General features: G+C 38.4%; 1 pseudogene; it reads left to right on the top strand.

Moving 5' to 3' along the window:
* Positions 1-872: 872 nt before the first annotated feature.
* On the top strand, positions 873-5,281 carry LOC101648159 (annotated as a pseudogene).
* Positions 5,282-7,332: the final 2,051 nt, after the last annotated feature.

Below are 7,332 nucleotides of genomic sequence, written 5' to 3'. Positions count from 1 at the left end.
AATTAGTTGTTTCTCTCTGAGTGATTTTAAAGATTTTCTGAATTTACAGTGCTCTAATTTCATCAAATATATTAGAAACAAAAACTAAGATATGATCCATAAAGGAAATACAAATATGAGTAAGATTATGTCCACGTCCTAATGATAATTTTAAGTACTTTACTGACACAAATGGCTCAGAAACAGCCTACTGCACTGCTTATAATTTGATTTCCTTTTCAAAGCTACCACTAAAGGTGGATGTTTTCCTTTTATTTCACTAATGACAAGAAGAGCTCAAATAGTCTTGTAATTTGTTTTCCAGTCTAGCTGATGGAATCCCAACTCACCCTGTTTCCAACTTCTGCACCAAGAAAATAAGCACGTGCCCTTCCGATATCATAAAGCAAAGACATCAGTCTGAGGACTAAACTACACCTGACTCAAGCCAGGATATTTTCAATCTCATGCATATGAAAGTTGGGCAATTAAAAAGAACAGAAACGAATTGGTACCTTTCAATTATAATTTTTTTTCAATTATAATCTTGACAAAAAATATTGAAGGTACCGTAAACTGTTAGAAGATCAAACAAATCTATGGGAAGAAGTACAGCCAAAAATATTCCTTAAAAGCTAGGAGGGCAAGACTTTGTCTAACTTATTTGAGACATGTTATCAGGAGGGACTAGACCTGAAAATGAGATTGATTAACCCACTAGCTACAACCACGGACCCAAACATAATAGTGGCTACAAGGATGGCATAGGACAAAGGAATGTTTCATTCTGGTGTGCGAGGGATTGTTATAAATTAGAGTCAACTCAACAGTACACAACAACATCATTTATCTAAGAATCTCAAACCCAATGTCTACTTTGACCAGCAGGAGTTATGCTGGTTTATGAGAAGACGTACCAGGAAACCGTAACATGTGCTACAATAGAATGTCCTGTTGCCCTGGACAACGAACTCAGTTGCCTGCACCACACTTTGGAGATCAGTCTTGAAAACATTCATCCCATTCACCCTGTTTCCTACTTCTGAGATAAAATAGTTCTCTACCCTGCCATGGGCTTCATTGTCATACAGACATTGATTTCATCCATCTTCCTCTACCTGATCTACCTTTTTGCATTCTGTTTCCTCTTCTGCAGAAATAATCACTAGTTCTTAGAGTGACTAATAAGAGTCAAATGAGAAAACATTGATAACATAGCTAGCACTCAATAATGGTTATTAGAATCACTGTCTGTGTGATGAGTTTTTTATATATGTGTATTATTCAGTGTCATTGCATTGCTCCCAGCCCATTGGGACCCTATAGGACAGAGAGTGGAACTGCCCTTTGAGATTCCCTAAACAAACCTTTCTAAAAGCAAAGAGCCTTGTCTTTCTCTCTCTGAGTGGTAGGTGAGTAGGAACTGCTGACCAACGAGTAAGTGCTATGAGTGCAAGATAATAGTAGTGGGTCTTTTTTCCACACTTAGTATGGCAATGGGGTCACGCATTTTTCCTCGACAGAGAATGCTATATAGTCCATCTTTCTCCCTTTTCCTTTTTCTCCTTCTTTCCTCCGTTCTGCCTTTGCCTCTACCCCTTACACTTTTGAATTATTTATATATAACCTCACCCCTATTGTTCTTATTCATGTGGGGCAGGAAAATACCTTATTCAAATTTTAATTCCCAAATATCAACAGAGTGCCTTACTAGTTGTAGAAGTTAAATAAGTAGCATCATAAATAAAATAAGAAACCCCCTTTAAAAAAAAACCCATTAGTCAACAACAGCAATGTTTAAAAGTTTTCAACTGCACAAAAGAAAAATTAACAAAGACAAAACACAGATTTTATTCATTTGTTTTATATCTGTGCTTTAGTTTTAAGAATCAAGGTACTGATTGATATATCAAATACTCTGATTACTTTTAATCCAGGATGAAATCTTCAATAGTTTAGTAAAAAATGCATATAAGGCAGAAAGTAAAGTTTAACAGCTATTGAATTTTATTAAGCCTTAGGCAAAATCACCTTCAGTTCAAAGGAGCTTTCTTTAAAGAGAAAAAAAAAAAGATTATCTGAAAAGCACTGGTAAATGCAGAAGAAATTTACAAGTCTACTTTCTTTAAGAAACTATAAAAATCTATAATGTAGCTTTCATAAAATCTATGCATAACTAAAATGGAAAAAACATTCAGAATCATTATTTGTTTCCCAAATGTGGTTGTTACTCCTCATTTGATACTTCTTGCAGTACAGTGAGTGAAATCTCTTTATTGAATGCAGGAATTTAGGAATGGAAGAAAAGAGAGATACAATTTATAGCAAGTCAACAGCTGAATTATTTCAGTGTGTACACACATATTCAAACCAATAAACAATTATTCACTTAGTTTATGACACATTTTTCACTGTATCTTGATGTGGTCTATGGACTGGCCTTTCTATTATGACGATGAAAGTCTAACAGCCCAATTTAAACCATGGTCATAATACATGAATATGATCATGAGAATAATATTCTGGGCAAACAACAAAATAGCTCCAAGAACCAGTCATTAACATGAGTCCATATCATTGATGCAGATGATGAGGAATTTGAAGAATTTGGAAACAACAGGTACCTTGACTATGAGGAGAATGGGTAAAGAATATGTACACAAGATAAGGAAACAAAAATACACGAGAAATTCCAAATTTATTATAATTTAGATTTCTTTAGTTCTTTCTCTGACTGTTTCAGATATAAATATGCAATGATTAATTACAAAAAGACTTTGTTCTAGAGGTCAACATCGGGATACCATCTAGGAAAGATTCAAGAAGACTTGTACAGCAAGACACCTGAAAGTTCAAGTAGTAACAAAAGTAATCCATGAAGAGTGCACTTATACTGGGTTTTCAGGATTAAATTTTGTAGTTTTTACTTAGTCTATTATTGTTGGCATATAAATTTAGTTTAAAAGAGAAAAGAGAAAGAGAAATATTAAGCCCAAATTTTCACCTCAACTATTCTTATAAGATAGACCCTAATCAACATTACTTTTAACAATTAACTTTTATCATTAACAATGAACAACTTTTAACTTTTAACAATTACTTTTAATTAACAATCTTGCTCTCTGGCATTATATTTGAGAAACTAACTTAAAGCCTGCTTAGAGTCATTTTTATATACTTTGATTAACAATTAAGTTGTAAACTATGATATACACACAGATTCTCTGGTATTTTAAATGAAACAAATAGAGATGCTTTTTAGTAATAACATCTATGTTTGTGAGATCTTCCCAAATCAACCTACTATTATAAGATATAAAGAAATGTAGAAATATTTTTCTGTGGTCAATTTTTTTAGAAATTAATATAAAATATAATATTATGAGTGGGGCAAAGATAATAACCTTCCTACCATTATAAAATGTTTGATTCATCTAGTAATCCTATAGTCACTTTTATTTACTGACTTGAGGCAAATTTAGCAGTGACTCTCCAACTTCCAAGTTGAGATCAGAATTAGTTACCAGGGCATACTTTTGCTCTCTATAAGAAAGAACGAATATAGAGCTATAATATCTTTTCACTCATTTATTTGTGCACACATTGTTTGTCTCTTCACTGATTCACTACACACCATTTTAAACATCCCTTATTTGAAAAGCACTTCTCAGAGTTAAGATGATCTTAAGATTATTATGTAAGTCAAAATTTACAAGAGGTCAGGTCTCTTACAGACTCCTGAAAGAAGACATGCTCAGTCATGGTTGCAAGTTTCTGAGACCCAAAAGCCAAGTTAAAACTTTCTTAAGTGGCCATCAATAGTATAATATGTAAAATAGCACAGGAGAGTGCCAGTTTTACCATGGCAAATCCCCCGATAAATGATGTTCTTTTTTCATACAGTTTGTATGAACACTTCCTAAAATGACCACAAACTAAGATCATATTAAGGTTAGCCCACAATATACCTGCATGAGTCTACCTTCTAAGCACTGAGAATGCTGCACCACCACTGAGCCTGGGCTTCCAACCTTTAGGCTCCACTTCCACTTCCCACACCTTTGGACCTAAAACTTGTCTCTGTCTCTATCTTAAAAGCTTATCATTGCTTCTTGATTTGACTTGATTTGAGTTCAAATTCTCATTCTAGCTATTGCCCTACCCCACCTAATCCCTAGAACCCCCAAATCCATCACATCATTGTGTGCAAGGTGCACCAACTAATTCCATGCTTCTAGAAGTGAGCCTCAAAAAACTAGGACTCTAGTGAAAATGTACAAGAAGGAAAAACCTGAATATTAGTCACCAATGATCATTTATGCTATTATAATTAAAATGATACCTATGTAATAAAAAACAGTTAACGAATGATTATATCTATTCATTGGTTACAAAAATAAAATGAAATAATTTTGAAATGTGATTTCTAGATTTGACTTAAGGATTCAGTTACACTCCCGTGCTCTTATAAAAGTGTTGGGAAGACCCACCAGCGAGGCCCGGGGTGGCTGTTCTGAGCAGGGACCAGCACTTCCCCAAACCCCAAATTGGCTGCTCTGGGAAATCTTCCTGATTGGCTTCAACATTGTCTTATGGGTCCTGGGAGCCTTGATGGCTATCAGCCTCTGGTTCTGTGGGGGAGCCGGGCATGCTCTCCAATTTTCAGGGCTGTTGGATCTCCATGACTTGGACCCATTTGGCTGTTAGTGGTAGTTAGAGGTGTCTTGTTGGTAGTGGACTTTGCTGTATGCATCAAAGCCCTGTGGGAGAACATCTTCTTGCTCAAGTTTTTTCTGTGGTACTTGGCCTCATATTCTTCCTAGAGCCCTGGAGCTTGTGACTGGGATCTTGGCCTTGATCTTCAAGGACTGCACTCAAGACCACCTCGTCCTCTTCGTGAATAACAACGTTAAGGCCTTCAGAACGTCATTGATTTTGCTCAGAAATACTGGTCTTGCCACAGAGCTCAAGCACCCAATGAGTAGAACTTCAACATCGACTACACCTGCATTGAATTGGGCCTGAGGCAGGAACTCTGCAAGTGCCCTTCTCCGGCTGCAGCAGAGACATTATGGTGGATGTTCCCCAAAGCCAGTGTGGCTCCCACCTCTGGCTCAGACTGCACCTGGATCAACAGGGCTCCATCCGCAAAAAAGGCTGCCTGGGCCAGTTTGAGAAGTAGCTGCAGGACAGCCTGATGGTTATGGTCAGGGTCTTTGTGGGCATCACCCTCCTCCAGTTCTTTGGTCTCTGCCTGGCCCAGAACCTCGTGAGTGGCATCAAGGCAGTGAAGACTACTTAGTGAGGCTGCCACAGTGGTGATGACCACCCCTTTGTCCAGGCCTATGGTGCCCCGCACCACACCAGACTCCTAATACTGTGCCTGTGATGAGCAAGGGTACAGGGGATGTTTCTGTCGCCTGAGCTCCCTGTGGGACTCATGAATACAGGACACTGGCTGCTCACAGAGAAAGCTGCCTAAGCGTACCTGGTTGAGTGGCCTGCAGCTATGTGCATAAAAAGTGTGAGAGTAGGCAAGTGTGCACAGGGGCGCCTCCACTTGGTAGGCTTTCTGGGGTCTAGGAAGGGCACAATTATGAGAGTTCAGGCCTGGTGGTGCTGGAGGGTACTACTGGGTGGGTGTCTGCCTCTGGGTGGGAGTCTGCCTATGTCAATTCCTCCCAAACCCCACAACAACACTCTCTGTGTATGGCTGGGGGATGGGGTAGAAGGGGAGGCTATGATTATGAAGAGATACTGTTGTCTGGGACCTTGCCTTGTGCAAGTCTATTGTCTGGCTGTGACCTCAGGTCTGACAGTAGCTCATTGCGGCCCTCAGTGTCCCAAACTCTAAAATGTGTCCAAGTTATTTCTCGCCCTGTTTGCCCCTCAGGATCACATGTGATCATGGCTACAAACTCCTCAGATAAACTTTGAAAACCAAATTAATAAAGTGTTGAGCATCTGTCACTAGAAATGACAAAGTTGTTAAGAGTGGGTTCAGAATCAATCTCCTCATTCATGTGCCCTAGATTTAAAGGCCATTGTATCCTTCTGTCCATATAGCTAAAGCATTGCCTTCTTACACTACTGGATTTCACATAAATGCATTCCCTTTTAGGGAGAGCAAAGCTTCAAGAACAAAATGAAAACACCAAACAATAATTCTAGTTGTTTTATTCTCAGATTCAGTGAAGGTCCAGTTTATTGATATGCATGGCTGGCAATGGTTAGACGGAAATTTACTTGCACATGATGTAAAACACATGTAAAACAAAATGAAGTGATTAATTGTCCAAAACATAAGGTTACTTCTTTTCCAGAATTGCAGTTCCGTTCTGACACTGGCTCTTAAGTCTCAGAGCAATCAGCTTGTTGTTTCCGCATATGAATGTGGGGCTGTTGTCACTATTAAGTGTTATCGAGTTGTTTGCAACCCACAGCAACACCAGAATGAGACACTGTCGGTCATGGGACATCCTCACTATTGTTGTCACAATGGAACTACAATTCTCAAAACAATTTGAAGTTATGAATATCTACCCCAGGTCTAACCATTCCCACTGTATTCTAGGTAGCAGGAAGAAGAAGATGCTTGTCTACCCCACCCTGGCCCCCCGTGAAGTTCCAGCACGCTCATTGGACTTACAGTGTAGTCGCATGGCTACATTCCACTATAATCAAGACTAATAAGTGCAATTATTTACAAGAAAAATGTTACTGCCTAAAATAGATGTGTATTTTTGTTATTATTGTAGTTATTGTGCTAAGAGAGGAGAGGTAAAAGTAACCACAAGTCTCAGCCTAGGTCAATCTCTCTTTCATTCATTTTCCCTTCTATTTTTAATTTCTGCAGCAAGTGACACATTATGAAAACTAGCAGCCATATCGCCAAAATCTTTTAGCTTTTTATAGGTTAGATAAAAGAAATGAAATCCAAACCCACTATCATCGAGTAGATTTAGACTCATAGTGACCCAAATTGTATAGAATTTAAAACATATTTGTTTGACTGTCTTGTTTTCAGGGGTGGGGGAATTACTCCGTGTCCCTCTAGAAAGTAAAACCTTTTGTACTACAGTCCACAAGCCAAGATAAAGTGTAAATATCTGCTTTTGTAGCTACCCCCGTTGTTCCAAATACTCAGGTGGGTGTTTTTCTCACTTTGGGAAACATTGGGTTACCTGGTTTCCGAGGCTTTAAATCTTTAAAGGAGCGAATATCTTCATCTTCTTGACATGGAATGGCTGGTGGATTTGGACCATCAAACTTGCAATTAAATGTTGGACCAAGTCTAATACTTACCTGAGCACCATCAGGCTCCTTTATAGATTGGGTAAGGGGAAGGGGAAT

Source organism: Echinops telfairi, unplaced genomic scaffold (genome assembly GCF_000313985.2).
Source record: "Echinops telfairi isolate 266 unplaced genomic scaffold, ASM31398v2 ScPeMD7_7467;HRSCAF=8505_0, whole genome shotgun sequence".
In the NCBI taxonomy this organism is placed as follows: Eukaryota; Metazoa; Chordata; class Mammalia; order Afrosoricida; family Tenrecidae; genus Echinops; species Echinops telfairi.
Note: the sequence above shows the minus strand (reverse complement) of the source record. Positions and strands in the feature narration are given on the sequence as shown.